General features: G+C 47.0%; 7 non-coding genes across 7 annotated transcripts; all 7 read left to right on the forward strand.

Annotated features, from left to right (window-relative positions):
* Positions 1-862: 862 nt before the first annotated feature.
* LOC142283065 (U2 spliceosomal RNA) lies at positions 863-1053 on the forward strand. Its single transcript, XR_012744824.1, has one exon. It is a non-coding gene; the product is annotated as a U2 spliceosomal RNA (small nuclear RNA).
* Positions 1054-2375: 1322 nt separating this feature from the next.
* Positions 2376-2560, forward strand: LOC142283104 (U2 spliceosomal RNA). The gene has a single exon (XR_012744855.1). It is a non-coding gene; the product is annotated as a U2 spliceosomal RNA (small nuclear RNA).
* A 1117-nt stretch (positions 2561-3677) lies between these two features.
* Positions 3678-3868, forward strand: LOC142283066 (U2 spliceosomal RNA). The gene has a single exon (XR_012744825.1). It is a non-coding gene; the product is annotated as a U2 spliceosomal RNA (small nuclear RNA).
* A 1117-nt stretch (positions 3869-4985) lies between these two features.
* LOC142283067 (U2 spliceosomal RNA) lies at positions 4986-5176 on the forward strand. Its single transcript, XR_012744826.1, has one exon. It is a non-coding gene; the product is annotated as a U2 spliceosomal RNA (small nuclear RNA).
* Positions 5177-6293: 1117 nt separating this feature from the next.
* Positions 6294-6485, forward strand: LOC142283078 (U2 spliceosomal RNA). The gene has a single exon (XR_012744836.1). It is a non-coding gene; the product is annotated as a U2 spliceosomal RNA (small nuclear RNA).
* A 1117-nt stretch (positions 6486-7602) lies between these two features.
* Positions 7603-7793, forward strand: LOC142283068 (U2 spliceosomal RNA). The gene has a single exon (XR_012744827.1). It is a non-coding gene; the product is annotated as a U2 spliceosomal RNA (small nuclear RNA).
* Positions 7794-8910: 1117 nt separating this feature from the next.
* LOC142283069 (U2 spliceosomal RNA) lies at positions 8911-9101 on the forward strand. The gene has a single exon (XR_012744828.1). It is a non-coding gene; the product is annotated as a U2 spliceosomal RNA (small nuclear RNA).
* Positions 9102-9444: the final 343 nt, after the last annotated feature.

Raw genomic sequence — 9444 nt, forward strand, 5'->3', positions numbered from 1 at the left:
GGTGTGAGAGGATCTACAATTGGCATCTGGTGTTATCTCTCTGCTTCCACTCCAAATAAAGTTACCTGTTGTTACCTGAACGTCAAATACTAAGAATGGGCGGCCTATGAAAGAATTAGTACTTTCATTAAGTATACTAAACCGGCTAATTGGGAATAGACAAACTGTAAAAAGCCCTCTGAGAAAGCCCCTCTCTAACCTTTGTTAGTAAGCTTTTCTGTAGCCTGCCTGTTGATGTATTTTCGGTTTGAACAGTGCACAACATGAAGAGACGGAACACTGGCGGCTTGTCACAATGCCCCCCGATGACATCACAATAGCGCTGCTGCCTAGAAAACAAGCTGCGCAGAAGAAGTTGCTCTTTGGGTGGGAGGGTGGGCTAGTGGAAGGAGGGGGCAATCTCTTTTTTTCCCGGGTGGTAGGGGGATGACAGGAGAAGGGAAGCGGGTGGTGAGAAAGGTACAGAGGGCAGGGTTTGGGGGCTGGGAAGGAAAGGGAAAAGATTAGGGTTTGGGGATGATGAAAGGGCTTTCTACGGGTAAGGATGGCAAAGGGTGGCAGTGACGGAAAGTCAGGCAACCTGTCCTGTCCGTCTTTTTGTATCGTGAATTGGAAAGACTGCAAGGGGGAGGGGAGTTGCTTGCGCCCTAAAGGAGGAGTTATTCAGATTCATTGCAGTGGGCGGCGGCTGCAAAACGCACCATTCTTCTTGTTTTTGCTCTGCAAAGCAGCCTTTTCAAGGGTTGGCTTGGGTGACAAAATGTCTTGTGTAGGCGTGGGTTTGTCTCCCTCTCGCTCTCTCTCCCTAAGATGTGTCCGGCATAGGCCAGGGTGCCACTCGAGGCCCAAACCAATTCTGGTTATCGCTTCTCGGCCTTTTGGCTAAGATCAAGTGTAGTATCTGTTCTTATCAGTTTAATATCTGATACGTCCCCTATCTGGGGACCATATATTAAATGGATTTTTAGAACAGGGAGATGGAAAAAGAGCTTGCTCTGTCCACTCCACGCATTGACCTGGTATTGCAGTACCTCCAGGAACGGTGCACCCCTTCTTAACCCAGTTTCCAAAAGCAGAACTCGATTCACCTGATTCATATTAGCCCGATTAGCGAATTGAAATGAATTTTTATCTAACACACTTTTTACTTGCTTTATTCATCCAAATAGCAAACTCATCACCACTCAACTTCACCAACTCTGCTATGTCCCGTGCAGTATCTTGTTGTCAGTCTAATCTAGATCATGTGTAATTGAATGGAATAGATCCCTTTTGGACAAAGTGGAGTCAGATGCTGCAGTGACCACAGGTGTGAGAGGATCTACAATTGGCATCTGGTGTTATCTCTCTGCTTCCACTCCAAATAAAGTTACCTGTTGTTACCTGAACGTCAAATACTAAGAATGGGCGGCCTATGAAAGAATTAGTACTTTCATTAAGTATACTAAACCGGCTAATTGGGAATAGACAAACTGTAAAAAGCCCTCTGAGAAAGCCCCTCTCTAACCTTTGTTAGTAAGCTTTTCTGTAGCCTGCCTGTTGATGTATTTTCGGTTTGAACAGTGCACAACATGAAGAGACGGAACACTGGCGGCTTGTCACAATGCCCCCCGATGACATCACAATAGCGCTGCTGCCTAGAAAACAAGCTGCGCAGAAGAAGTTGTTCTTTGGGTGGGAGGGTGGGCTAGTGGAAGGAGGGGGCAATCTCTTTTTTTCCCGGGTGGTAGGGGGATGACAGGAGAAGGGAAGCGGGTGGTGAGAAAGGTACAGAGGGCAGGGTTTGGGGGCTGGGAAGGAAAGGGAAAAGATTAGGGTTTGGGGATGATGAAAGGGCTTTCTACGGGTAAGGATGGCAAAGGGTGGCAGTGACGGAAAGTCAGGCAACCTGTCCTGTCCGTCTTTTTGTATCGTGAATTGGAAAGACTGCAAGGGGGAGGGGAGTTGCTTGCGCCCTAAAGGAGGAGTTATTCAGATTCATTGCAGTGGGCGGCGGCTGCAAAACGCACCATTCTTCTTGTTTTTGCTCTGCAAAGCAGCCTTTTCAAGGGTTGGCTTGGGTGACAAAATGTCTTGTGTAGGCGTGGGTTTGTCTCCCTCTCGCTCTCTCTCCCTAAGATGTGTCCGGCATAGGCCAGGGTGCCACTCGAGGCCCAAACCAATTCTGGTTATCGCTTCTCGGCCTTTTGGCTAAGATCAAGTGTAGTCCCTTCATTGGGTTTGCCTTGGTCTTGGCTGGGAGGGGCCCGGGCTTGCACAACCGCCGGCCTCGGGGATTGTTGCGCCTTTTGGTGCTTACGTCCCCTTATGGCTGGTGGTTCCTGGGCTCGGGAGGCGATCACCTGCGGCACTGCGCTTTTGTGTGGTGGCCGATGACCGTTTTCTGAAATTTGCGGATGAAATCTCATCTGTTCTTATCAGTTTAATATCTGATACGTCCCCTATCTGGGGACCATATATTAAATGGATTTTTAGAACAGGGAGATGGAAAAAGAGCTTGCTCTGTCCACTCCACGCATTGACCTGGTATTGCAGTACCTCCAGGAACGGTGCACCCCTTCTTAACCCAGTTTCCAAAAGCAGAACTCGATTCACCTGATTCATATTAGCCCGATTAGCGAATTGAAATGAATTTTTATCTAACACACTTTTTACTTGCTTTATTCATCCAAATAGCAAACTCATCACCACTCAACTTCACCAACTCTGCTATGTCCCGTGCAGTATCTTGTTGTCAGTCTAATCTAGATCATGTGTAATTGAATGGAATAGATCCCTTTTGGACAAAGTGGAGTCAGATGCTGCAGTGACCACAGGTGTGAGAGGATCTACAATTGGCATCTGGTGTTATCTCTCTGCTTCCACTCCAAATAAAGTTACCTGTTGTTACCTGAACGTCAAATACTAAGAATGGGCGGCCTATGAAAGAATTAGTACTTTCATTAAGTATACTAAACCGGCTAATTGGGAATAGACAAACTGTAAAAAGCCCTCTGAGAAAGCCCCTCTCTAACCTTTGTTAGTAAGCTTTTCTGTAGCCTGCCTGTTGATGTATTTTCGGTTTGAACAGTGCACAACATGAAGAGACGGAACACTGGCGGCTTGTCACAATGCCCCCCGATGACATCACAATAGCGCTGCTGCCTAGAAAACAAGCTGCGCAGAAGAAGTTGTTCTTTGGGTGGGAGGGTGGGCTAGTGGAAGGAGGGGGCAATCTCTTTTTTTCCCGGGTGGTAGGGGGATGACAGGAGAAGGGAAGCGGGTGGTGAGAAAGGTACAGAGGGCAGGGTTTGGGGGCTGGGAAGGAAAGGGAAAAGATTAGGGTTTGGGGATGATGAAAGGGCTTTCTACGGGTAAGGATGGCAAAGGGTGGCAGTGACGGAAAGTCAGGCAACCTGTCCTGTCCGTCTTTTTGTATCGTGAATTGGAAAGACTGCAAGGGGGAGGGGAGTTGCTTGCGCCCTAAAGGAGGAGTTATTCAGATTCATTGCAGTGGGCGGCGGCTGCAAAACGCACCATTCTTCTTGTTTTTGCTCTGCAAAGCAGCCTTTTCAAGGGTTGGCTTGGGTGACAAAATGTCTTGTGTAGGCGTGGGTTTGTCTCCCTCTCGCTCTCTCTCCCTAAGATGTGTCCGGCATAGGCCAGGGTGCCACTCGAGGCCCAAACCAATTCTGGTTATCGCTTCTCGGCCTTTTGGCTAAGATCAAGTGTAGTATCTGTTCTTATCAGTTTAATATCTGATACGTCCCCTATCTGGGGACCATATATTAAATGGATTTTTAGAACAGGGAGATGGAAAAAGAGCTTGCTCTGTCCACTCCACGCATTGACCTGGTATTGCAGTACCTCCAGGAACGGTGCACCCCTTCTTAACCCAGTTTCCAAAAGCAGAACTCGATTCACCTGATTCATATTAGCCCGATTAGCGAATTGAAATGAATTTTTATCTAACACACTTTTTACTTGCTTTATTCATCCAAATAGCAAACTCATCACCACTCAACTTCACCAACTCTGCTATGTCCCGTGCAGTATCTTGTTGTCAGTCTAATCTAGATCATGTGTAATTGAATGGAATAGATCCCTTTTGGACAAAGTGGAGTCAGATGCTGCAGTGACCACAGGTGTGAGAGGATCTACAATTGGCATCTGGTGTTATCTCTCTGCTTCCACTCCAAATAAAGTTACCTGTTGTTACCTGAACGTCAAATACTAAGAATGGGCGGCCTATGAAAGAATTAGTACTTTCATTAAGTATACTAAACCGGCTAATTGGGAATAGACAAACTGTAAAAAGCCCTCTGAGAAAGCCCCTCTCTAACCTTTGTTAGTAAGCTTTTCTGTAGCCTGCCTGTTGATGTATTTTCGGTTTGAACAGTGCACAACATGAAGAGACGGAACACTGGCGGCTTGTCACAATGCCCCCCGATGACATCACAATAGCGCTGCTGCCTAGAAAACAAGCTGCGCAGAAGAAGTTGTTCTTTGGGTGGGAGGGTGGGCTAGTGGAAGGAGGGGGCAATCTCTTTTTTTCCCGGGTGGTAGGGGGATGACAGGAGAAGGGAAGCGGGTGGTGAGAAAGGTACAGAGGGCAGGGTTTGGGGGCTGGGAAGGAAAGGGAAAAGATTAGGGTTTGGGGATGATGAAAGGGCTTTCTACGGGTAAGGATGGCAAAGGGTGGCAGTGACGGAAAGTCAGGCAACCTGTCCTGTCCGTCTTTTTGTATCGTGAATTGGAAAGACTGCAAGGGGGAGGGGAGTTGCTTGCGCCCTAAAGGAGGAGTTATTCAGATTCATTGCAGTGGGCGGCGGCTGCAAAACGCACCATTCTTCTTGTTTTTGCTCTGCAAAGCAGCCTTTTCAAGGGTTGGCTTGGGTGACAAAATGTCTTGTGTAGGCGTGGGTTTGTCTCCCTCTCGCTCTCTCTCCCTAAGATGTGTCCGGCATAGGCCAGGGTGCCACTCGAGGCCCAAACCAATTCTGGTTATCGCTTCTCGGCCTTTTGGCTAAGATCAAGTGTAGTATCTGTTCTTATCAGTTTAATATCTGATACGTCCCCTATCTGGGGACCATATATTAAATGGATTTTTAGAACAGGGAGATGGAAAAAGAGCTTGCTCTGTCCACTCCACGCATTGACCTGGTATTGCAGTACCTCCAGGAACGGTGCACCCCTTCTTAACCCAGTTTCCAAAAGCAGAACTCGATTCACCTGATTCATATTAGCCCGATTAGCGAATTGAAATGAATTTTTATCTAACACACTTTTTACTTGCTTTATTCATCCAAATAGCAAACTCATCACCACTCAACTTCACCAACTCTGCTATGTCCCGTGCAGTATCTTGTTGTCAGTCTAATCTAGATCATGTGTAATTGAATGGAATAGATCCCTTTTGGACAAAGTGGAGTCAGATGCTGCAGTGACCACAGGTGTGAGAGGATCTACAATTGGCATCTGGTGTTATCTCTCTGCTTCCACTCCAAATAAAGTTACCTGTTGTTACCTGAACGTCAAATACTAAGAATGGGCGGCCTATGAAAGAATTAGTACTTTCATTAAGTATACTAAACCGGCTAATTGGGAATAGACAAACTGTAAAAAGCCCTCTGAGAAAGCCCCTCTCTAACCTTTGTTAGTAAGCTTTTCTGTAGCCTGCCTGTTGATGTATTTTCGGTTTGAACAGTGCACAACATGAAGAGACGGAACACTGGCGGCTTGTCACAATGCCCCCCGATGACATCACAATAGCGCTGCTGCCTAGAAAACAAGCTGCGCAGAAGAAGTTGTTCTTTGGGTGGGAGGGTGGGCTAGTGGAAGGAGGGGGCAATCTCTTTTTTTCCCGGGTGGTAGGGGGATGACAGGAGAAGGGAAGCGGGTGGTGAGAAAGGTACAGAGGGCAGGGTTTGGGGGCTGGGAAGGAAAGGGAAAAGATTAGGGTTTGGGGATGATGAAAGGGCTTTCTACGGGTAAGGATGGCAAAGGGTGGCAGTGACGGAAAGTCAGGCAACCTGTCCTGTCCGTCTTTTTGTATCGTGAATTGGAAAGACTGCAAGGGGGAGGGGAGTTGCTTGCGCCCTAAAGGAGGAGTTATTCAGATTCATTGCAGTGGGCGGCGGCTGCAAAACGCACCATTCTTCTTGTTTTTGCTCTGCAAAGCAGCCTTTTCAAGGGTTGGCTTGGGTGACAAAATGTCTTGTGTAGGCGTGGGTTTGTCTCCCTCTCGCTCTCTCTCCCTAAGATGTGTCCGGCATAGGCCAGGGTGCCACTCGAGGCCCAAACCAATTCTGGTTATCGCTTCTCGGCCTTTTGGCTAAGATCAAGTGTAGTATCTGTTCTTATCAGTTTAATATCTGATACGTCCCCTATCTGGGGGACCATATATTAAATGGATTTTTAGAACAGGGAGATGGAAAAAGAGCTTGCTCTGTCCACTCCACGCATTGACCTGGTATTGCAGTACCTCCAGGAACGGTGCACCCCTTCTTAACCCAGTTTCCAAAAGCAGAACTCGATTCACCTGATTCATATTAGCCCGATTAGCGAATTGAAATGAATTTTTATCTAACACACTTTTTACTTGCTTTATTCATCCAAATAGCAAACTCATCACCACTCAACTTCACCAACTCTGCTATGTCCCGTGCAGTATCTTGTTGTCAGTCTAATCTAGATCATGTGTAATTGAATGGAATAGATCCCTTTTGGACAAAGTGGAGTCAGATGCTGCAGTGACCACAGGTGTGAGAGGATCTACAATTGGCATCTGGTGTTATCTCTCTGCTTCCACTCCAAATAAAGTTACCTGTTGTTACCTGAACGTCAAATACTAAGAATGGGCGGCCTATGAAAGAATTAGTACTTTCATTAAGTATACTAAACCGGCTAATTGGGAATAGACAAACTGTAAAAAGCCCTCTGAGAAAGCCCCTCTCTAACCTTTGTTAGTAAGCTTTTCTGTAGCCTGCCTGTTGATGTATTTTCGGTTTGAACAGTGCACAACATGAAGAGACGGAACACTGGCGGCTTGTCACAATGCCCCCCGATGACATCACAATAGCGCTGCTGCCTAGAAAACAAGCTGCGCAGAAGAAGTTGTTCTTTGGGTGGGAGGGTGGGCTAGTGGAAGGAGGGGGCAATCTCTTTTTTTCCCGGGTGGTAGGGGGATGACAGGAGAAGGGAAGCGGGTGGTGAGAAAGGTACAGAGGGCAGGGTTTGGGGGCTGGGAAGGAAAGGGAAAAGATTAGGGTTTGGGGATGATGAAAGGGCTTTCTACGGGTAAGGATGGCAAAGGGTGGCAGTGACGGAAAGTCAGGCAACCTGTCCTGTCCGTCTTTTTGTATCGTGAATTGGAAAGACTGCAAGGGGGAGGGGAGTTGCTTGCGCCCTAAAGGAGGAGTTATTCAGATTCATTGCAGTGGGCGGCGGCTGCAAAACGCACCATTCTTCTTGTTTTTGCTCTGCAAAGCAGCCTTTTCAAGGGTTGGCTTGGGTGACAAAATGTCTTGTGTAGGCGTGGGTTTGTCTCCCTCTCGCTCTCTCTCCCTAAGATGTGTCCGGCATAGGCCAGGGTGCCACTCGAGGCCCAAACCAATTCTGGTTATCGCTTCTCGGCCTTTTGGCTAAGATCAAGTGTAGTATCTGTTCTTATCAGTTTAATATCTGATACGTCCCCTATCTGGGGACCATATATTAAATGGATTTTTAGAACAGGGAGATGGAAAAAGAGCTTGCTCTGTCCACTCCACGCATTGACCTGGTATTGCAGTACCTCCAGGAACGGTGCACCCCTTCTTAACCCAGTTTCCAAAAGCAGAACTCGATTCACCTGATTCATATTAGCCCGATTAGCGAATTGAAATGAATTTTTATCTAACACACTTTTTACTTGCTTTATTCATCCAAATAGCAAACTCATCACCACTCAACTTCACCAACTCTGCTATGTCCCGTGCAGTATCTTGTTGTCAGTCTAATCTAGATCATGTGTAATTGAATGGAATAGATCCCTTTTGGACAAAGTGGAGTCAGATGCTGCAGTGACCACAGGTGTGAGAGGATCTACAATTGGCATCTGGTGTTATCTCTCTGCTTCCACTCCAAATAAAGTTACCTGTTGTTACCTGAACGTCAAATACTAAGAATGGGCGGCCTATGAAAGAATTAGTACTTTCATTAAGTATACTAAACCGGCTAATTGGGAATAGACAAACTGTAAAAAGCCCTCTGAGAAAGCCCCTCTCTAACCTTTGTTAGTAAGCTTTTCTGTAGCCTGCCTGTTGATGTATTTTCGGTTTGAACAGTGCACAACATGAAGAGACGGAACACTGGCGGCTTGTCACAATGCCCCCCGATGACATCACAATAGCGCTGCTGCCTAGAAAACAAGCTGCGCAGAAGAAGTTGTTCTTTGGGTGGGAGGGTGGGCTAGTGGAAGGAGGGGGCAATCTCTTTTTTTCCCGGGTGGTAGGGGGATGACAGGAGAAGGGAAGCGGGTGGTGAGAAAGGTACAGAGGGCAGGGTTTGGGGGCTGGGAAGGAAAGGGAAAAGATTAGGGTTTGGGGATGATGAAAGGGCTTTCTACGGGTAAGGATGGCAAAGGGTGGCAGTGACGGAAAGTCAGGCAACCTGTCCTGTCCGTCTTTTTGTATCGTGAATTGGAAAGACTGCAAGGGGGAGGGGAGTTGCTTGCGCCCTAAAGGAGGAGTTATTCAGATTCATTGCAGTGGGCGGCGGCTGCAAAACGCACCATTCTTCTTGTTTTTGCTCTGCAAAGCAGCCTTTTCAAGGGTTGGCTTGGGTGACAAAATGTCTTGTGTAGGCGTGGGTTTGTCTCCCTCTCGCTCTCTCTCCCTAAGATGTGTCCGGCATAGGCCAGGGTGCCACTCGAGGCCCAAACCAATTCTGGTTATCGCTTCTCGGCCTTTTGGCTAAGATCAAGTGTAGTATCTGTTCTTATCAGTTTAATATCTGATACGTCCCCTATCTGGGGACCATATATTAAATGGATTTTTAGAACAGGGAGATGGAAAAAGAGCTTGCTCTGTCCACTCCACGCATTGACCTGGTATTGCAGTACCTCCAGGAACGGTGCACCCCTTCTTAACCCAGTTTCCAAAAGCAGAACTCGATTCACCTGATTCATATTAGCCCGATTAGCGAATTGAAATGAATTTTTATCTAACACACTTTTTACTTGCTTTATTCATCCAAATAGCAAACTCATCACCACTCAACTTCACCAACTCTGCTATGTCCCGTGCAGTATCTTGTTGTCAGTCTAATCTAGATCATGTGTAATTGAATGGAATAGATCCCTTTTGGACAAAGTGGAGTCAGATGCTGCAGTGACCACAGGTGTGAGAGGATCTACAATTGGCATCTGGTGTTATCTCTCTGCTTCCACTCCAAATAAAGTTACCTGTTGTTACCTGAACGTCAAAT

This window comes from Anomaloglossus baeobatrachus, unplaced genomic scaffold (genome assembly GCF_048569485.1).
Source record: "Anomaloglossus baeobatrachus isolate aAnoBae1 unplaced genomic scaffold, aAnoBae1.hap1 Scaffold_532, whole genome shotgun sequence".
In the NCBI taxonomy this organism is placed as follows: Eukaryota; Metazoa; Chordata; class Amphibia; order Anura; family Aromobatidae; genus Anomaloglossus; species Anomaloglossus baeobatrachus.